The sequence below is a fragment of the Ictidomys tridecemlineatus genome, chromosome 6 (genome assembly GCF_052094955.1).
Source record: "Ictidomys tridecemlineatus isolate mIctTri1 chromosome 6, mIctTri1.hap1, whole genome shotgun sequence".
NCBI lineage: Eukaryota > Metazoa > Chordata > Mammalia > Rodentia > Sciuridae > Ictidomys > Ictidomys tridecemlineatus.
In genome coordinates this window covers 155,197,811-155,220,681 of record NC_135482.1, presented here as the reverse complement: position 1 = coordinate 155,220,681, position 22,871 = coordinate 155,197,811, and the positions used below count along the sequence as shown (strand labels likewise).

At 37.2% G+C, this 22,871-nt stretch overlaps 4 pseudogenes; 3 read left to right on the top strand and 1 right to left on the bottom strand.

The window, feature by feature from the left end:
- The first annotated feature begins 1,805 nt into the window (after positions 1-1,805).
- On the top strand, positions 1,806-3,191 carry LOC120888588 (translocation protein SEC62 pseudogene; annotated as a pseudogene).
- Positions 3,192-11,198: 8,007 nt separating this feature from the next.
- Positions 11,199-11,322, top strand: LOC120888791 (U2 spliceosomal RNA; annotated as a pseudogene).
- Positions 11,323-12,762: 1,440 nt separating this feature from the next.
- On the bottom strand, positions 12,763-13,064 carry LOC101973185 (large ribosomal subunit protein eL42-like; annotated as a pseudogene).
- Positions 13,065-15,714: 2,650 nt separating this feature from the next.
- On the top strand, positions 15,715-17,895 carry LOC120888587 (ATP synthase F(0) complex subunit C2, mitochondrial pseudogene; annotated as a pseudogene).
- Positions 17,896-22,871: the final 4,976 nt, after the last annotated feature.

Here is a 22,871-nt window from a genome sequence, read left to right as displayed (position 1 = left end):
CTCTCTCTCTATCTATCTATCTATAAGAATATTTTTATGTGGTGCTGAGTATCGAACCCAGTGCCTCACGCATGCAAAGCAACCGCTTTACCACTGAGCTACAGCCCCAACCCCAAATTACTTTTTTTTAATAACAATTATAAACTCCATTGTTTATTCCTTCACTTTACCAAAGCTTATATACCCTTATACCCCAGATTTATGGTCTATTTTTCCATTTCTTACTCTGGAGCAGCCCCTCTCTGCTTGTCTAATAACAGGGTGCATTGCTTTATTTCCTATAGAGCCTTTCTCACATACTTAAATTATTGCTATTATTTTTTTTTACTCTATAATATCTTTCTCCTCTGTTACAGTGTGTACAACATGATAGGAAGGACCATATCTATCTTTTTCACCTTAGCTACAGGCATAGAGTCATGAAAGAAGAAATAAATGTGTTTGAATTTATATGACAAACACCTGTATTTATAGCTTCTATTTAGTGAATTCTCCAGCTTTGAGGGAGAGCAATTATTATACCTTTCTTTTCCTTTTTTGGTTGTTATAGCAACCTACTAGCCTTCAGAGCTACTAATTAATTCACCCATTTTCCCAGAATAATACTCTCACTTTCCCTGAATACCAAACAATATTTTCAATTATGAGATAATGATGCTATTATCAATCACATTTCTCACACTAGATAAGGGCATTGAGAGGTTTGCTCTTTATCTTTTATGGCAGAGAAATAGAAAGGCAATAATCTGTCCAAACCAGAGAATGCTAAGAAAAAACAAAGCATGTGACATACATTTCCACTCCTAATTCTTTCACATTTCTTCCAAGTTCTCCAACCTTTCCATAAGCACCTCTGAATTCTACAGGGTTTGTTGTCCAAGTTGTTTGGGAAGATTTGAAAGGTAATTGCTGCAAAACAAAGAAATTTGAAGAGCTCTGTTACTGCCAAAATATTTCCTCTTTTCTCCTGTTACCTATTGCTCAAATGTATTAAATTGGCAAATCATAATACTCTTTAAAAATTTTGAAATTTGCTCTGAAAGGGTCCAACATATGCTTCCCTACCTCCCAACACCACATTCTAGGACCGGAACCAAGAATACTTTTTATTAAACTGAATTAGTCACTGTGGAAAACTCATTATAAGTTCAATAAAACAAGGTTTATCTGTGTCATTCAACCAGCCACGAATTTACTTTTAAAAAGGCAGAGTCTACCCTGTTTTGTTTATTTTATTATTTTATTTTTTGCAGTGCTGGGGATCAACCCAAGGCCATGCTTGTGATAGGCAAGCACTCTATCACTGAGCTAATCAGCCCTGCAGTCTATTTTCTAATGATAGAGAGCATAAAGCAATTGTACTGTAAATAATGATGCATTTTTATCTTCTGAAGGCTTTGGTCACAATTTCTAAAGTCAGGCACAACTGCAGTTTGAAGGTATATGGCATAATAATTACTTTACTACCTCCTCTTCTGTAGGTCAGAATGTTTTCCTCATACCAAGAGTTGTAAGACCCATCAGTAAACCATTCTATAACCTTATATAAAATAAGTTACATTGAAGTTATTTCACCTCCTGAGTATTTTAGTATATATAAAAACAGAATCCACTCTAATACATTGTGCCAATTCCAAAAATATACAATGGGGATGCTGTCAAGAAGAGAGAAAAAAAGAAAAGGAAGGGCATTGTCGAGACTGTAGCTCTTGATATTAGATCTGGAGCTATTTTGATTTATGTGTTTGTAAGAACTTCATTTTAGTCTTCTAGAAAACTCCATCTTTTTATCCTTCTAAATAGACATGCTGGGTGAAAATGAAGTAAGATACAGGAATAAAAAAAAATGGAAAAGCTGAAAATTAACCTTCACTTGTATCAGTGATGTGAAGGTCAATTTATTGTGCATTTTTATGCAATCTGTGCCAAGGGCACAGGGAAAGACATCCATTATGATGAATTTCACACACTTGGGGATGGATCAATTAAAAGAATAGGAAAGAAAATGTAAAGGAAGAAAAGACAAAAAAGGAAAAAAGAGAAAAATAGAGATGGTGAAAAGGAAGAACCCCAAAAGGAGGAAACTCCAGGAACTCCCCCAAAGAAGGAAACCAAGAAAAAATTCAAATTTGAGCCACCTGCTGATCAAGGTTTTCTGAACAGAAATGAGGTTCATGTGTGGATCTGTGACCCAGTTCGAATTAAAACATTTGTGATGGGATTAATTCTTGTGATTGCAGTAATCAGCCTTCCCTCTTTGGCCAGCAGAAATGAGAGCCGGTGCCTATCACCCCACTGTGGGCACAGGCTGTTTTGTAGCCAGCATTCTTCTTGCCGTTGCTCCCTGCATTCTCTGTCTCATCATCTGGCTCATAACTGGAGGAAAGCATCACTTTTGGTTCTTGCCAAATCTGACTGTTGATGTGGCCTTCACTGACCCCTTCAGGCTTCAGTACACACACGAATACAAAGGACCAAAAGCAGACTTAAAAGAAAGAAGAGAAATCTGAAACAAAAAGCAGCAGAAATCCGACAGTAAGTCAGATAGCGAGAAAAAGGAAGATGAGAAGGGAAAAGTAGGACAAGCAAATCAGGGAACAGAAGGCTCAAGTGGAGCCGGGCTCTTTGGCTCACACCTGTAATCTCAGTGGCTCGGGAGGCTGAGGCAGGAAGATCAAGAGTTCAAAGCCAGCCTCAGCAAAAGCAAGGCTTTAAGCAACTCAGTGAGACCCTGTCTCTAAATAAATACAAAATAGGGCTCGGGATGTGGCTCAGTGGTCGAGTGTCCCTGAGTTCAATTCACGGTACAAAAAAAAAAAAAAGAAGAAGAAGAAGAAGAAGGAGCTCAGGTGGAAAACACATTCAGACACAGTGACAGGAGGGAAGATGACTGATTTCAACACAGTAATGGAAATGGGAAAGGTTTTGAAATGGTCACAAGAGAACTGGAATAGCAAACCGATGGAGATTGTGAAGAAGAGGAGAAAGAAAACAATGAAGGAGAAACGCCTAAATCTTCACATGCAAAAATCATAATCTGAATAATTTGGGGACTGAATAAGTGCAAAAGGTTGGATTCTCTAGGTTGGCCAATCATCATAATGTACACATCTTTTTTGTAGCATTCTTTATATCCATTTACTGAAATCTATTTGACATCCAAGTAGTTATTCAGTTCATTTTATAGAATATTGGTACTACAATTGGTACATTCTAAAACCATTTAGTAAGTTTGTCCTTTTTACAAGTAAGTAATCTTATTCATTTTGATAGTTATCAATGATGCATTTTCTACAATCACTTTAGATTAATGGCATGGGGGGTGTGTGGGCGTGTAGCAGGGATAGAACTCAGGAGCACTTGACCACTGAGTCACATCCCCAGCCCTATTTTGTGTTTTATTTAGAAACAGGGTTGCTTTGCACCTCAATTTTGCTGAGGCTGGCTTTGAACTCAGATTCTTCTGCTTCAGTCTCCCAAGCTGCTGGGATTATAGGCATGTGCCACTGCACCAGGCACTTAAGGATATTTTTGGCAGTTGCATGGCTTTTTTTTTATTGGTTGTTCACAACATTACAAAGCTCTTGGCATATTTCATACATTAGATTGAAGTGGGTTATGAACTCCCAATTTTTACCCCAAATGCAGATTGCAGAATCACATCGGTTACACATCCACATTTTTATATAATGCCCTATTAGTAACTGTTGTATTCTGCTACCTTTCCTATCCCCTACTATCCCCCCTCCCCTCCCCTCCCATTTTCTCTCTCTACCCCATCTACTGTAATTCATTTCTCTCCTTGTTTATTTTCCCATTCCCCTCACAACCTCTTATATGTAATTTTGTATAGCAATGAGGGTCTTCCTTCATTTCCATGCAATTTCCCTTATCTCTCCCTTTCCCTCCCATCTCATGTCTCTGTTTAATGTTAATCTTTTTTTCCTGCTCTTCCTCCCTACTCTGTTCATAGTTACTCTCATTATATCAAAGAAGACATTTGGTATTTGTTTTTTAGGGATTGGCTAGCTTCACTAAGCATAATCTGCTCTAGTGCCATCCATTTCCCTGCAAATTCCATGATTTTGTCATTTTTTAGTGCTGCGTAATATTCCATAGTGTATAAATGCCACTTTTTTTTATCCATTCATCTATTGAAGGGCATCTGGGTTGGTTCCACAGTCTAGCTATTGTGAATTGTGCTGCTATGAACATCGATGTGGCAGTATCCCTGTAGCATGCTCTTTTAAGGTCTTCAGGGAATAGTCCAAGAAGGGCAATAGCAGGGTCAAATGGTGGTTCCATTCCCAGCTTTCCCAGGAATCTCCAAACTGCTTTCCAAATTGGCCACACCAATTTGCAGTCCCACCAGCAATGCACAAGTGTACCCTTTTCTCCACATCCTCGCCAGCACTTGTTGTTTGACTTCATAGTGGCTGCCAATCTTACTGGAGTGAGATGGTATCTTAGGGTGGTTTTGATTTGCATTTCTCTGACTGCTAGAGATGGTGAGCATTTTTTCATGTACTTGTTGATTGATTGTATATCCTCCTCTGAGAAGTGTCTGTTCAGGTCCTTGGCCCATTTGTTGATTGGGTTATTTGTTATCTTATTGTCTAATTTTTTGAGTTCTTTGTACCCTCTGGATATTAGGGCTCTATCTGAAGTGTGAGGAGTAAAAATTTGTTCCCAGGATGTAGGCTCCCTATTTACCTCTCTTATTGTTTCTCTTGCTGAGAAAAAACTCTTTAGTTTAAGTAAGTCCCATTTGTTGATTCTTGTTATTAACTCTTATGCTATGGGTGTCCTATTAAGGAATTTGGAGCCCGACCCCACAATATGTAGATCGGAGCCAACTTTTTCTTCTATCAGACGAAGAGTTTCTGATTTGATATCAAGCTCCTTGATCCATTTTGAGTTAACTTTTGTGCATGGCGAGAGAAAGGGATTCAGTTTCATTTTGTTGCATATGGATTTCCAGTTTTCCCAACACCATTTGTTGAAGATGCTATCCTTCCTCCATTGCATGCTTTTAGCCCCTTTATCAAATATAAGATAGTTGTAACTTTGTGGATTAGTCTCTGTGTCCTCTATTCTGTACCATTGGTCCACCCGCCTGTTTTGGTACCAGTACCATGCTGTTTTTGTCACTATTGCTCTGTAATATAGTTTGAAATCTGGTATTGCTATACTGCCTGATTCACACTTCCTGCTTAGAATTGCTTTTGCTATTCTGTGTCTTTTATTTTTCCATATGAATTTCATGATTGCTTTATCTATTTCTACAAGAAATGCCGTTGGGATTTTGATTGGCATTGCATTAAACCTATAGAGAACTTTTGGTAATATCGCCATTTTGATGATGTGAGTTCTGCCTATCCATGAACAGGGTATATTTTTCCATCTTCTAAGATCTTCTTCTACTTCTCTCTTTAGGGTTCTGTAGTTTTCATTGTATAAATCTTTCACCTCTTTTGTTAGGTTGATTCCCAAGTATTTTATTTTTTTGGAGGATATTGTGAATGGAGTGTTTTTCCTCATTTCCATTTCAGAAGTTTTGTCGCTGATATACAGAAATGCCTTTGATTTATGCGTGTTGATTTTATATCCTGCCACTTTGCTGAATTCATTTATTAGTTCTAGTAGTTTCTTTGTAGACCCTTTTGGGTCTTCTAGGTGTAGAATCATGTCATCTGCAAATAGTGATAATTTAAGTTCTTCTTTTCCTGTTTTTATGCCTTTAATTTCTTTCGTCTGTCTAATTGCTCTGGCCAGTGTTTCGAGAACTATATTGAATAGAAGTGGTGATAGAGGGCATCCCTGTCTTGTTCCAGAAGTTGCATGGCTTTTTACTGTTAGACTAATCAAAATAACTTTAGAAGAAAGAGATTGCAACATTTCAGATTATGCAGAGTTATGGAGACTCCATTTTACAGTTTTGGTGGGATGAAATGTATAAATTCTTTGTTCTTGATAGTTTGTTTTTGTTTTTCATTATAAAATTATACCAGGGCTGGGGATGTGGCTCAAGCGGTAGCGCGCCATGCCTGGCATGCGTGCGGCCCGGGTTCGATCCTCAGCACCACATACTAACAAAGATGTTGTGTCCGCCGAGAACTAAAAAAATAAATATTAAAAATTCTCTCTCTCTCTCTCCCCTCTCTCACTCTCTCTTTAAAAAATAAAATAAAATAAAATAAAATTATACCAGGAAATTTCTTAAGATTCTGAGTTAACAGGGTTCAAAAGCATTTTGTGGAAACAAGCCAATTAGTAACAGTGCAGCTAAACTTTGAGTTTAGCTGCAAATTCTCTTTTTCCAACTTGGGAAATCCAAACTGATTTCTACATTTAATTCAGAGAAAGATGGTCATCTCCAACAGAGAAAGTGAATAGCATTGATTGGAAGGTGATGAGTCTTCTTCCTTCTTCCCCATCTCCTTGTAATGTAAAGCATATTCTGCGTATAATTTACTAATAAAACATTTTATTTAAAAAAAATAGACATGCTGAATGCTAGTTACACCACTGGTTGTATATCAAACTTCTACCACAGCTACTACACCTAGATAGCTGCTTACTGTTAAAAGTTGAAGATAGTTCAATGAAATGGAAGGTTTTCCAGGAGAGGATCAGTTGTCCTGCTACACAGATCTTACATTAATTGCTTGGTAGAATTATCATGTTCCAGATTTATTTCTCTGCTTTTGAGGTTTAAATATATTCAGTTATTACTATATCTTGATGTGGTTATGTTTGGAATCAGATTAACCAATAAGACTCAAAGATATACTAATATTTTAACTTACATTAGAAAATATAACTTTCAAATAGACTAGATAAATACGGTGATCTCTGACCAGCACATGGATCCACACTTTATAAGAGATGAATTATTGTCAGAAGGTTGTTTGATGGACATGGACACAGAATTTATAGAGCAAGTGGCTGATTTTAGTGTTATCAAAGAGGTTTAAAAGGCTGATGTATTTGTTGTCAATGAACCAAATGGACAATTTCTCTGGACAAAGCTAAATCTAAATTCCCTTGATGGCATGGTCAAGTCATTTCTAGGCTTCTGTGCTGAAACTCTGCTTGCCACAATCTTTCTTTCTCATTTTTTTTTGGGGGGGGAAGGTGGTTACTAGGGATTGAATTCAGGGGCACTCAACCACTGAGTCACATCCCCAGTCCTATTTTGTATTTTATTTAGAGACAGAGTCTCACTGAGTTGCTTAGCACCTCACTGTTGCTGAAGCTGGCTTTGAACTCTTGATCCTCCTGCCTCAGCCCCGCAAACCGCTGAGATTAGAAGTATGCACCACTGCGTCCAGTTCTTTCTCTTACCTTTTTTTCCCTTTGTATTATTTCTGCAGCTACATCATTTCTTCAATTAGATTTTTAGTGAGTTGTGGCATGAGACCCATTTTGTCTTTTGAAGATTCCATATCTGCTCTGATTTGTACTTATTTTCTTTATAATTTAATTTTTTGAAGATCATCATATATATCTCAACTTACAAATTTTATGTGTACATAGGTTTGGGGTTTGGATGCATCTCTGATCTCCATGTACTACAGTGTCTTCAGCCTATCATCAGCATACCGTTAACCTTGTATCAGTGATGTGAAGGTCAATTTATTGTTCATTTTAATGCAATTTGTGCCAAGGGCACAGGGAAAGACATACATTATGATGAATTTCATACATTTGGGGATGGATCAACTCTCTGCCTCTTGGTATAAATTCAGGAAAATATTAAACATAATCTCTGCTGTATATATTATATATTACTTCCTAGATTTTTGTCTAATGTTTCCCCAAAGCTCTGAAGTTTCAGGTGTTGATTTTTCATTAAAAAAAAAAAAAGAACTAGCGAAAAAGTGACATGTGAGATGACAAAGTCAAACAACTCATTAATAGTTTCTGCCTATATTTCCCATGATTGGAATATATAATAATTGAATTATTAATTACCATGTTCAACTCAATTTGAAAAGGAAATCCTAAGGGCTGTGGCTGTAGCTCAGTGGCAGAGTGCTTGCCTAGCATGTGTGAAGCACTGGGTTGGATCCTTAGCACCACATAAAAATAAAATAAAGGCATTCTGTCCATCTACAACTATAAACAATAAAATAAAAAGGAAATCCTAAAACATATTCTTGGTAGAAAAGTGTAAAGAAAAATTGTTCTTTGTGTAGAAATGCAGTAATTTCTATGCAAATGTCAACAAAATTTATCTTCAGATATCAGTGTCAGGTTAGGCTCAGTGGAACCCACCTATAATTCCAGCTACTTGGGAAAAGAGGTAGAAGGATCAAGAATTCACAGCCAGGCTGGGAAACATAGTAAGACCCTGTCTCAAAAAAAAAAAAAAATAGCAAACAGACATCTTAGTTTCATTATGTGAAATAATTCAGTGTATGACAGCACTAATACAAAATGTTTAGCAGGAACTAGATGATAAATAAATATTAGTGTCTCTCAATATCAAAGACAAAATGTTTAACATACAATATAATTAACAGTCATACCAAGAATCAAAAAAGTCACAAATTGACCGAATTAATTTAATTTAATTTTATTTTTAGGGGGGTAGGGTACTAGAGATTGAAGTCAGAGAAACACAATCATTGATCCACATTCCCCAGTCCAATTTGTATTTTTTATTTAGACACAGGGTCATACTGAGTTGCTTAGTGTTTTTTTTTTTTCTTCTTCTTCTTTTTTTGAACTGGGGATTGAACTCAGAGGCACTCAACCATTGAACCACATCCCCAGCCCTGTTTTGTATTTTATTAGAGGTAGGGTCTCACTGAGTTGCTTAGTACCTCGCCATTGCTGAGGCTGTCTTTGAACTCAAGATCCTCCTGTCTCAGCTTCCTGAGCCACTGGGATTACAGGTGTGTGCCACCATGCCCAGCTAGTGCCTTGCACCCCATGCCTAGCCACAAAGTGAGTAATTTAAAGAATGTAAGAAAGAATATGATTCCCTGCCTCCTTTTTTGTTTTTTGGGTTTTTTTTTTTTTGGCTTATTTTATCTCATATAAAGAGGCTCTACAAACAGGGAATTCCTCCAATTTATCAATTGTGTTCAATACATTAAACACATTTATTAGTAATTATTAGTAATCCTTTGTTGCTATTAATAATATTAATAATGTTCAAGACCCCATGTTCAATCCTTAGCACCAATAATAATAATAAATGATAGGTAAAGAATGAAATGAATATATACATAACCCTTTGTTATTTATCATTAATAAACAGGTTTTCATAATCACTCTGTTTTAGTAGGATTTACTTTGTGGCAAAAAAAAAAAAAAAAAATCACAGGATCCCCTGATTCAGAGACTGCTTCAATAGCAGATGAAGAAACCAGTGTTGAACTTTGAATGACAACCTTCAACCAGTGAAACAAAGCAAAGGAAATGGGCCTATATCAAGAAAAGTGAAGCTCTTTTCACGGCATCTCATAGGCCATTAATTGCCTCAAGATGAAGCTGAATGTCTCCTTCCTAGCCACTGGCTGCCAAAAATTCATTAAAGTGGACAATGAATGCAGACTTCCTACTTTTTAGGAGAAGTGCATGGCCATAGAAGTCACCGCTGGTGCTCTTGGTAAAGAATGGAAGGGCAATGTGGTCCAAATCAGTGGTGGGAATGACAAAATTTTCCCATAAAGAAGTGTGTCTTCACCCACCATCCACTGAATAAGGGACATTCCTGTTCGGACTAAGGAGAACAGGAGAGAGAGAGCATATCTTTGGGGTGGTGGTAGAAGGTGTTGTGGATGCCAATCCCAGTGTTCTCAACTTGATTATTATTAAAAATAAATAAATAGGGGCTGGGGATGTAGCTCAAGCGGTAATGCGCTCACCTGGCATACGCGGGGCACTGGGTTCAATTCTCAGCACCACATAAAAACAAAATAAAGATGTTGTGTCCACCGAAAACTGAAAAATAAATATTAAAAAATTCTCTCTCTCTCTCTCTCTCTCTCTCTCTCTCAAATAAATAAATATATATATATATATATATATATATATATTCCTAGACTTGTGGATACAACTGTGTCTCATCACTTGGGGTCCAAAAGAGCAAGCAGAAACCATAAACATATCAATCTCTTTAAAGGTAATGTCTACCAACTACAGTGTGCCAATTTAAATAAATGTGGAAAGAAAAAGCAGACAGGAAACACAAACAATAAAAAAGTAAAATAAATTGGAACTATATCCCGAAAACAATGCATTAGAGAATAAAACAGTTATGTGTGAACTAAATTAAGTTTGCCTAAAGAGTCAAGGAATTAACATTTTTAAAAAATATTCTTTAGTTTTCACTGGATCGTTTATTTATTTATTTATATACAGTGCTGAGAATTGAACTCAGGACCTCACACATGTCAGGCAAGCTCTATCACTGAGCCACAGCTCCAGCCCCTAATTAATATTTATGTAAGCTCCCACTGAGTAAAGAAATTTCAACTAGAATTTTTTATTATTTTTTTCTTTGTCTAGCTTTCATGTCTCTGTTTCATAATGATTACATGTTTTCCCCATTTTATACCTTGTATAAAATTTTATAATTAGATAGAACAGCTTAAAACAAAACAACAAAAACTAGTTTCCTGCCCAAGTCTTCTTTTCTTTTTTTGAGATAGGGTTTCACTAAATTGGCCTGGAATTTCTGGTCTTCCTGCCTTGTCCTCCTGAGTAGCTGGGATTACAGGCCTACACCTCTGTGTCAACCTCCTTGCCCAGTTCTTGTACTTAATTGTGGTTTAGTCAATATATACCTATAGTGTCATTATTTTGTGTGTTGTGAAAACTTCAGAATAACTGCCACAGACCATTTAGAAAAATTGCTCCTGTCCAGTATATGCTATAATTTTTGCCATTATAATTTTTATTATAAATAACCATGCTCATTTAAAATACAAACAACCTACTTCATAATAGATCCCTAACCACTGGGAACAAGCAAGGAATAAATAATACCTGAGTTAGTAGCTGTTTGTTGTCCTATATTAAAACTTCATTGTCTCAGCAATAGCGAGGTGCTAAGCAACGCAGTGAGACCTGACCTTGTCTCTAAATAAAATACAAAAATAGACCTGGAGAAGTGGCTTCAGTGGACGAGTGCCCCTGAGTTCGTTCAATCCCTGGTACCAAAAATAAAAAACTCCATTGTCATTACTTCTCAGCCTTTTGGCTAAGATCAAGTACTTGTAGTACCTGTTCTTATCAGTTTAATATCTGATACGCCCTCTATTCGAGGACAATATAATAAATGGATATTTTTTTAAAAAAGGCTCTATTGTCCATTTCTACTAAATCTCCTGTAAACTTAAACACAATATTTTTAAAGAATTTTTAAATGACACAGAATAATTGTACTTATTTATAGGGAATAGCGTGACATTTCAATAATGTATACAATTATTAATTCTGGGCAGTCGGCATATCCACCACCACAAACACTGATCTTTTCTTTGAATTGAGATACACATTCCTTCTATCCCACTGTACCCTGTAATCATCAACCATTCTCTCTGTATTCCCCCATTCCCATACACTTTCAAGGAAACAACTATTCTACTCTTTATTTCTATGATATCAACTTGTTTGCTTCCACATATTTCAGAAAATACCAAATTTTTTTGATATATACTGTGACTAGATTAATCTCTGTATTTTTTATCTATTGCTTGTTCAGTGTCATGGTCCCATTTCTTTCTTTTCGTTCATGCCCTTCTTGCCAGCAGGAAGTATTCAGTTTATTGATTTGTTTGCTCTTTATTATTTGTCTTCTCCACTAGAACATACATTGTATTATTGCAGGGGCCATGTGAATCTTCTTGAAAATTCCTAACATAGTCCAAAGCCCTGCACTGGCCCTCAATGAATAGTTAGCCAATGAAGAAATACATAAATGTATTTGGTGCTTATTCGTATTTATATGATAAACACCTACATACCCAGCCCTCATCTCTATGTCAATTTTCTAGCTTTGAGGGAGAGCTATTATTAAACTGTTTTGTCTGGTTGTTATAGCAACCCACTGGTCTCCAGATCTACCGCTTATTTCTGATGTGCATATTCTACCAGACAACCAAACAATGCATAATGTTTTTAATTATGGACTAATGCTGTTATTATGAATCATATTTATCACACTATATATTTTACCTTTTATGAAGATGATGGAAAATTAAAAGGGAAACTTAAATCTGGTCAAACCATCGAAAGCGAGGAGGCAAAAGAAAAACAGTGTGATACACCTCCACTCCCAACTCTCATATTACCTGCAAGTTTCTTCACCTTGCCAACAAACCCCCATGAATTTGATTTCCGTCCAAGTTGTTAAGAGCGTTTTGAAAATTAATTGCTACAAAACAAATTTAAAAGTGCTCTGTTAAAGCCTTAAATTTCTTCTTTTTCTCTTTGTTGCCTGTTACTTATAATATTTCATATTAAATTAGCAAATGATAATAGCCCTACCAAAATTGAAATTTACTCTGAAAAAGGTTTCAAGTGAGGTACTCACCTGCCCCCACCTGCTCCCTTTACTCATATTTTAGGCACAGGAACTCAAAAGGGTTTTCTTAAACTGGGTTAGATCATTATAGTACACTCATCACCATTTCAATAAAATAGAGTTTATCTAAGTCATTCAGTCAGCCATGAATTTTTTTAAGATAACCTCAACATTTTATTACCTTCATAATAAAACAAATAATGAAGCTTAGAACTAGATCACTTGCTCCTTCTCTCATCTCCTTCCATTTCAAAATACTTGAATTTCTTAATACCCAGCCTTCTCTTAGATCTGCAGTTAGGCTCATCACACTCAGGCATCAGCAGAATCTTGGTAGTTTTAGACTTTTTCCTGAAAATTGGCTTAGTCTTCCCACCATACCCACTCTGTTTCTTGTCATTAGTGCGGCTTTCCCTGCGCATACAGACAATCCTTTCCCTTCTTGAACTGCGTCATTTATGGGATTTGTGTTTACCATACTTCTTACAAAATGTCCAGTGGGTTTAGGAAAGTTCACCATGTTTGCAGAGGCATTATAGGCATGGAAAGAAAGAGGTCCAACAATATGTGTTTTTTTTTCAGTTGTTTTTTAGTTGTAGACTGGCACAATATCTTTATTGATTATTTTTTTTTAATGTGGTGCTAAAGATAGAACCCAGTGTCTCACACATGCTAGGCAAGTGCTCTAACACTGAGCTACAACCCCAGCCACCCAAGAATATGTTTTTTTAAAGATAAAATTTATTTTGTAATGGCAGACACCATAAGGGGATTTTACATGTATGATGCTGTGTGTTCTCTCCTGTAGGTTTTGGTCATACATGTCAGGCACCTCCCAGATTCATCACTCACTAGCAAACAGCCCCATAACCTCATTTAAAATAAGTGTAATGCAATTTTATTATCTCCTGGGGTTATTTGATAATATAGAAGCAGTATCCACTTTAATACATGCAGCTGTCTTTAATAATACACTTTGGGAAGTGCTCTCAAGAGGAGAAAATGAAAGAGAAGAAAGAGCAGTGTAGAGGAGTGTCAAGATTATAGGTCTTGGGACTGGGGATGTGGCTCAAGCGGTAGCGTGCTCACCTGGCTTGCGTGCGGCCCGGGTTCGATCCTCAGCACCACATACAGACAAAGATGTTGTGTCTGCCGAGAACTAAAAAATAAATATTAAAAATTCTCTCTCTCTCTCCTCTCTCACTCTCTCTTTAAAAAAAAAAAAAAAAAAGATTATAGGTCTTGGCATTAAAACCCCAGGCTTTTCTGATCTGAGTATTTGTAAGAACTTCATTTTGGTTTTCTAGAAATCTTCATGCATTTTTATTCTTGTACATAATGCTGCACAACACATCAATCATCAGACTCTTGAGATATCTGTCTATTGTTTAAAATTAAAGGATATTCTGGGTAGAGAAGTGCACACCTGTAATCCCAGCAAGTTGGGAGGCTGAGACAGGAAAATGACAAGTTTGAGGACAGCCTCAGCAATACAGCAAGACCTAAGCAACTTAGTGAGATCCTATCTCAAAATAAAAAATAAAAATAAAAAGGGCTGGGGATGTAGTCTGGTGGTAAAGCCCCTGTGTTCAATTCCCAGTACCAAAAACAAAAACAAAAAACAAACAAAAACCCTGAAGAATGAGAGGATCTGGTGTCTAGCCACACAGATCTTGCAAAGATTACTTGTTAGAGAGTCACCATATCCCAGGTCTAGTTCTTTAGAAGTTTGGATATTCAATTAGTACTATACCTTGATGGGGTTGGGTTTGAGTACTGAAACATATTACAAGAGTCAAATATATAAAAGTCATTATTAATATAATATATATGTGTATTTTAAAATTTTTTATGGACACAATATATTTATTTACTTATTTTTATATGGTGCTGAGGATTGAACCCAGTGCCTCACATGTGCGAGACAAGCGCTCTACCACTGAGCTACAGCCCCAGCCCCTATATGTGTATTTTATATATAAATATTTCAGTACTGGGGATCCAACTCAGGGACACTCCATACCTGAGTTACATCCCTAGCACTTTCTATTTTTCATTTTGACACAGGATCATGCTAAGTTGCTTAGGGCCTCCCTAAGTTGCTAGCCTCAAATTTGCAACCCTCCTGCTTCAGCCTCCCGAGTACCTGGGACTACAGACATGAACCATCATTCCTGGCTGTCCCCATCATAAGTTAATTTGTAATTAGTAAATATGGCTTATTGGTGTTCTCTTATCAGCATGTATTCTTGTTGTCTAGAATTCATGAAAAACACAATCTCATAATTTCTTGATTTAAAAAACATGTACAGCTAGAGGAATGAAAACAGTGTGGTACTAGCAGAAGAAAAGCATATAGACAAATGATATAGATTTGAATGTACAGAAGTAAACTCATAGATGGATGACCAGTTAGTTGGTTTTGAGATGAATAGACTTCAGCAGATGATGCTGGATGCTTATGGGTAGTAGAATAAAGTTGTGCATTGTTGATAGGAATATAAAATGATGCAGCCACCATAAAAAAACAATTCTTCCAAACTTAACCAGGTATGGTGGGACACACCTTTAATACCAGTGACTTCGGAAGCTGCGGCAGGAGAATCTCAAGTTTGAGGACAGCCTCAGCAATTTTTGTCTCAAAAAAGGGGGGTGCTTGGGATGTGAATCACTTGTAAAGCACCCCTGGGTTTAATTCACAGTACCAGGAGGAATTAAAAAAAAAAAAAACTGGCCTAGAAATTCCACTCCTGTTCAACTTCAGGGCTGCAAAGGCCCCAGCGTAAGTACTATTTTCTAATCCCAAAGAAAGAAATTGAAGGACCTCACTGAGAGATTTTAGACATTTTATTACTCACAAGTTCCTTGGTGGCAGTAGACCAGAATAAAATGGAGGGCTGCCTAGTCCAACTGCTCATATGGGTTTCTTCAGACATTTTATGAGTACATATTTTACCATCAACATCCTTCTGCTTTGTTCTTCATTTGAACATTGGAGATAAAGGAATTGATCAGCTTGCTTTCTCCTTGCTCCCCTCCCCAACACATTCTTGGGATCCTTCTTAGTTCACCTTTAGAAACATCAACCTTCTAGGCACTGAATTACATTTAACCCAATAATACCCAACAGATTTGAAAACAGGAATTAAAATACCAGTATGCTGCTAGATATGGTGGTACATGCCTGTAATCCCAGCTACTTGGGAAGCTGAGACAGGAGGATTGCAAGTTTCAGGCCAGCCTGGATAACTTAGTGAAAAGCTGTCTCAACATAAAAAATATAAAGGCCTAGAGATACGATTCACTGGTAAAGTGACACTGGGTTCAATCCCAAGTACCAGGGAAAAAAACTCATTCTTCTATGTTGCTAGTATTTGAATACATCTCTCCCAAAGGCCCATGTTTTAAAGGCTTAGTCTCCATGGCATAATTGGGATGGAATCTTTAAGAGGTGGCCCTAGTGGAAGGAAGTTAGGTCATTGGGGGTGTGCTACTGAAGGGGATACTGGGATCCTGGCCCCTTCCTGTCTCTCTTATATTTATTTATTTATTTGTTTATTTAATGTGGTGCTGAGGATCAAACCCAGGGCCTCGCACACCATAGTGGAACGCTCTACCGCTGAGCCACAACCCCAACCCCAACCTTCCTGTCTTTCTTATTCGCTTCCTGGCCACCAGGAGGTGAGCAGTTTGCTCTACCATGCACTCCCCACCATGATGTTATGCCTCACCTAAGACCCAAAAGGAAATGGAACCAAATGACCATGGACTTAAACTTCTGAAAGCATGAGCCAAAATAAACCTTCCTTCATTATAAATTGATTATTGCAAGTATTTGCTACAATAACAGAAAGTTGAATAACACATGTAACTGTCCACAGCAGCACATGGTATATCCATAAAATGGAATTATTCAGCTATGAAAAGAAATTTGAAATACTTATACATGCATGATATCTTACAATAATCATCCTAAGTGAAATAAACCAGGCATAAAAAAGACAAATTTTGTTTGATTCTGCTTGTATTAAATATTATAATTATATCAATATCTAGGATAAATTAATTTATAGACAGAAAATAGATAAGAGGTTATCAGGCAGGGGCTGGGGATGGTAAGTTAATTTTAAAATTATTATTATTATTATTATTATTATTATTATTATTTTGGTTCCAGAGATTGAGCCCAGAGGCACTTTACCACTGAGCTGCATCCCCAGCTCTTTTGTTTTTATTTTAAGATAGGGTCTAAATTGCTTAAGGCTTTGCTTCATTGCTGAGGCTCCTCAAACTTGTGATCATCCTGCCCCAATTTTGGGAGTCTTTGGGATTGTTGGTATGTACACCATGCCTGGCTCCTTTTTCTTTATATTTTCTGTTTGTTGTAATTAGAATATATTTGATATATTGAGATTTATGTGGGAGGGAATTGTGCAAGGACATTTTTTTTCCTTGTAATATTATTCTGCTACTTTTGTGAAGGATGAGCAAAAGTTGAGAGAACAGACTTGAGGTGAAGACAGTTTAAACCAGATTAGCAGGCATTCAATAAATATAGGAGGTATGAACTCTTACTGCCCTAGCAAGACAGTGATGTTTATAACAACATAATTTGCAAAATAAATGTTGTGGTAAAACATAAATCAACTATTTTAACAATTTTTAAGTATACAATTGAGTGTCATTAGGTAATTCAAATTGTAAAACTATCACCACTCTCCCTCTCCAGTGAATTAATTTTGAACTATTCTAGCCTGAGAATCAAAAGTCAAAGGGTTTTTCCTGGTGCACACTTGTAATCCCAGATACTTTGGAAGCTGAGACAGGAGAATTGCAAATTTCAGTACAGCCTGGACAATTTGTTGAGGACCTGTTTCAAAATAAAAAATTAAAAAGGGCTAGGGATAGGGGTTGAGGTTGTGGCTCAGTGGTAGATCACCTCTCAGCTGCTGAGCCAACTACTGTTTGCAATAGTTCTGAACCGACCAGAGACACTGACATATGAGAGCTTCAGCAGCTTGGCAGTCCCATTTCCCCTGACCTCACTTATCCCTTCCCTTAGCTTCCAAACCAGCACCATTTCAAGGGACATTGACACAGCAGCCAAGTTCATTGGGGCTGGGGCTGCCACAGTTGGGGTGGCTGGCTCTGGGACTGGGATTGGGACTGTATTGGAAGCCTTATCATTGGTTATGCCAGGAACCCTTCTCTGAAGCAACAGCTCTTCTCCTACGCCATTCTGGGCTTTGCCTTCTCAGAGACCATGGGGCTCTTTTGCCTAATAGTGGCCTTTCTTATCCTCTTCACCATGTGAAGGAGCAGTTTCCACCTCGCATTCTTTCTCCCATGTCTTGTCTGCCTTGTGTGTCCTTTTTCCTATATCTCCTCAGGCAGTCTGGGGAAAGTGGTTGGCTCAGGGTTTGACAGAGGGAAGACAAATAAATACTATATTAATAAGAAAAAAACAAAAACAAAAACAAAACCACATTAACTCTTTTACTCCTCAAACAAGCTTGGGAGGTTGGCACTTTGTACTGTTTTACAGTAAAGAAATCGAGGCACAGACAGATAGCAAGGTCTTACAGGGATTGGCAATGACTAGCATTAGAACTTCAGTCTTTAAACACGCACTGTTCTTCCTGCTCTGAATCTTGCTTTTTTGACCTAACAATTATGGTGAAGGTCAATTCATGTAAGTGCACATAGGTCTACTTTCTTTTAACACCTGTAAAATATTGCACTGAATGCATATAGCATAATTAATTTAACCAGATTTGTATTTATAGATCGTAGTTTGTTTCCAAGTCCTGATTTAGAAATAATGCTACGTTTATTATATATATTGTTTCTCATAGGCATAAAAGTATCTATAAATAAATTTCTGGAAGTAAACTTTCTAGGTCAACAGATATGTCTTAAAAATTTTTTCTTTTTTAAAAATTTATTATTTTTAAAATTTGTTCTAATTAGTTATATGTGACTGTAGAATGCATTTTGACACATTGTACAAAAATGGAGCAAACTTCTCATTCCTCCGGCTGTACATGGTGCAGAGTGTTTTCAAATTTTGATTTGTGGAAAAACTGCTCTCTGTAAAGGTTGAATCAATTTATTATGTTCTAAAAATGTAAATGCAGCATAGATAATAGTATGGTAAAGTCCACATAAGGAAACAAGAATGAGGTTGGAAGGAACAAGTTCATTATACTCAGGTTCCAGACAGGGGGTTACCACATGTCATGTAGGGCCACAGAGGAAAGGCCAGGTTTTGTTCAGCGGGCAGCAGATAGGATGGACAGAAAAGTCTAGGTCTGAGCCTTCATTGGGAATTATAGGGGATAGTCAAGGCAGGACAGTGTACACAGTTTAGGATTAGCTAATTTGAATAGTTCTTTGAGGCTTTGGGCAATGGGGTGGTCTCTAGTTACCTGGTATTTGTGTGTCAGAATAATTTAGGGCAAGGGAATTAAAAGTTGGCCTGCTGTATCTTTGGGTTCTACATCCATGAATTTAATAAACTGTGGATTAAACCATTCAGTAAGGGCTGGGGTTGTAGCATGGTGGTAGAGCACTGGCCTAGCAGGTGTGAGGCACTGGGTTCGCTTCTCACCACCACAGAAAAATAAATAAATAAAGGTATTGGGTCCATCTACATCAAAAAAATATTTAATTTTTTTTTCAGAAAAAATTGGGACCTTGTTTGTTGGGGGTAAACAACAGTTAGTGCCTAGGAAGACTTGCAGTTCCTGCTAGAGATATAAGGACTTGAAAGAAAGTGATAATGAGGATAAGAAGGAAACTGGCTACTTCCCTTGTATCTGAATCTTTAGGTAGGGATCAAAACAGAGTGATCTTGGTCGTAAAGAAAAAGAATGCATTTATAAAACATCTGAAGAAATTAATTTGTGCAAAAGTCACACAACCTACCCTGTATATATTTTCCTGCTTGTAGGCACAGTGGAGACCTCCTTGTCCTGGACTATTGGCCCTAAGAATTTCTTTATTTTTAAAAAAATATTTTAAAAATATCTTTTAATTGTTGATGGGCCTTTATTTATTTGTATGTGGTGCTGAGAATTGAACCCAGTGCTTCACATATGCTAGGCAAACGCTCTTCTACTACCCCAGCCCATGCCCCTAAGGATTTCTGAGTACTAAAATGTCCAAATTGCTCTCTCTGCTTCTGCTGTCATATCCCAAGTCACTTTCCTCCACCACAACCTTCCTCCACGATGTCCTGGCTTACTCTGAGGAGTGGAGTTGACCATCTGTGGACTGAGACCTCTGAAACAGTGATAAACTTTTCCTCCGAGAGAGAGAGAGAGAGAGAGAGAGAGAGAGAGAGAGAGAGAGAGAGAGAGAGAGAGAGAGAGAGAGAGAAAGTTAAAAAAAGAAAAATGTCCAAACCTTCTCTGTTGAATTCTCCAATCCAAGTTCTTTCTTAGGCATCCATAAATAGTATGCTGGGGCTTTTGCAGTCCTGGGGTTGAACAATACTGAAACTGTGGGTTTTTTTTTTGGTCTTACATTAGGTATTTTAAGGAATCTAAAGTATGCTGAGGACATGTGTAGGTTATGTGTACACACTATGCCTTTTTATGTAAGGGATTTGAAAATCTGAGGATATTGGTGTCCCTAGGGGTCTTGGAACCACCCCCATATCAGCTTGTTTGTGTTAGATGAGGAGGTGGGTGAAACTACAACTACAACAAACTAAGAACTGCTTGCTCTGTATATGAGAGAATGCACCAGTGGTATCTTCACCATCTTTAAGAAAGGCCTTATAGGGCTGGGGTTGTGGTTCAGCGGTAGAGCGCTCGCCTTGCACATGTGAGACCTGGGTTCCATCCTCAGCACCACATAATAATAAACAGAATAAAGATATTGTGTCCATGTATAACTAAAAAATTAAAAAAAAAAGAAAGGGCTTATGCTGGAAGGACAGTTTCAACTTTGTTAGCAAGCTTTTTAAGATGTCAAAACACTATAAAACACAGAAAAAAAAGATTAATACATATCCTTTCACTAGCAGTATATAGGACTATCAATTTTCCACATCTTCACCAATATTATCCAATTATTTGATCTTGTATTTGACAGGTGAAAATGACATCTATACAATAAATGTTATGATATGCCAGATTCTGGTCTATATTCTGGAACAAAACAAAGCACTTGCCCTCAAGGAGCTTCCATTTCCAGAAATGTGCAGGGTCTTTATGAAGAAAACTGTAATACTTAAGACTTTTTTTTTTTTTTTTTTGGTGGTGGGATTGCCTTGGGCATGCTCTCCTGCCCCTACAAAACTTTAAAGACGAAAAGAAACTGAATGGCCAGGTATGGGACCATGATGGTGCACACCTGTAATCCCAGCAGCTCAGAAGGATGAAGCAAGAGGATCGAGAGTTCAAAGCCAGACAAATACAAAAAAAGGACAGGGGATGTGGCTCAGTGGTCAAGTGCCCCTGAGTTCAATCCCTGGTATTCCCCTCCCCACCCTCCAAAAAGAACTAAATGACAAAACACATATTTATGAGATGAATGAATGTTAGAAAGATGGTAATTATTGCCAACTCAATAGGTGGAGTATAAAATCACAACACTTTGGGAAGAGCAGAGGAGACAACTTGACAAAATATTATTTGAAATAACAAATGAATATGAACCATGAATATTTTGAAAAAGAAAGGTTGTTTGAGGATATTTGCTCTACCAGAAGTTAAAAACATTATAAAAACACATTAAATCAGTATGGTACTGGCATAGTAACAGACACCCAGAAACTCTAGTTTATATATATGTTGTGCCTATATATGAGCAATCATATTATTTTAATTATAGCTACTTAACATAAAAATCTGATAGGTTTGTTTCTTAGTACAGTTCTCAGAATTGATAATAATGAGAGACAAAACCTTGATAAGTTGCTGAGGCTGGCTGGCTTTGAACTTGCGATCCTCCTGTCTCAGTCTCCAAAATCACTGGGATTATAGGTGTGTACCACCACACTCGGTGACCATGCTTCTTTGAATGCGATTTTACCAGATTACCTCAAGAATCCCAGTGTCAGAAAGGTTATCCATATACATCCAGTGTTAACATGGTGAGGGAAAAAACCCTCTGATCATGGGGGAGGGGTCAGAGATTACTGGAATAAAAGACCCCTATTATTTGGATATTTACATTTATAATGTATATTATAATATATAAAATATATTGGTATCAAACACCAAAACATATTTTCTGAGTAATCTTTAAAATCTGATTTAGTACAAGATTTACCTAGAGATATTATTATGAGAACAGTATCTAATTTTGAAGGTAAAGGAGTTAGCTTTCTTAAAAAAAAAACTCATCTACAGCACTGGGAAGGTAGCTCAGAGTATAGTACTTGTCTGGCATGTGCAAGGCCCTGGGTTTGATTCGCCCATACTGAAAAAAAAAAAAAAAAGTGCATCTAAGAGAGCTGAAGGTACAGTTTAGTAGGAGGACATGTGTATCTCTGTAAGGAGGAGTTCAAGGTCATTCAGGGAAACATAAGAACGTATTAAAAAAAAAAAAAAAAAAAAAAAGTCCAGTACAGTGGCACATGGCTGTGTCCCAGCAATTTACAGGCTGAGACAGAAGAATAGTAAATTCAAGGCCAGACTCAATAAGTTATTGAAGTCCTAATGCACTTAGTGAGGCCCTTTCTCAACAAACAAAAAACCTTTTAAAGAGAAATACTTCACATAATTAGATATGGTTTAAAAAAAGTCTTTAATACTGTATTTTGTAGGAGCTAAATGTAAGTATAGGAGCATTCCACTTGTATTTATCTTTTCCAGTTGAGATTTGAGAAAAGTAAAGGATCAAAATGTACTGCTTAGCTACCTGACAAGTGAACTATAAAATACTTCTTCAGGGGCTGGGGATGTGGCTCAAGCGGTAGCGCGCTCGCCTGGCATGCGTGCGGCGCGGGTTTGATCCTCAGCACCACATACCAACAAAGATGTTGTGTCCGCCGAGAACTAAAAAATAAATATTAAAAAAATTCTCTCTCTCTCTCTCTCTCTTTAAAAAAAATAAAATGGGGGCTGGGGATGTGGCTCAAACGGTAGCGCGCTCGCCTGGCATGCGAGCGGCCCGGTTCGATCCTCAGCACCACATACCAACAAAGATGTTGTGTCCGCGGAGAACTAAATAAAATAAATATTAAAAATTCTCTCTCTCTCTCTCTCTCCTCTCTCACTCTCTCTTTAAAAAAATAAAATAAAATACTTCTTCATAACAAAGGGGCAAGTTTAGGCTTTTCCATTCACAAAGTATCCAAATAAGCAGAAGGAAC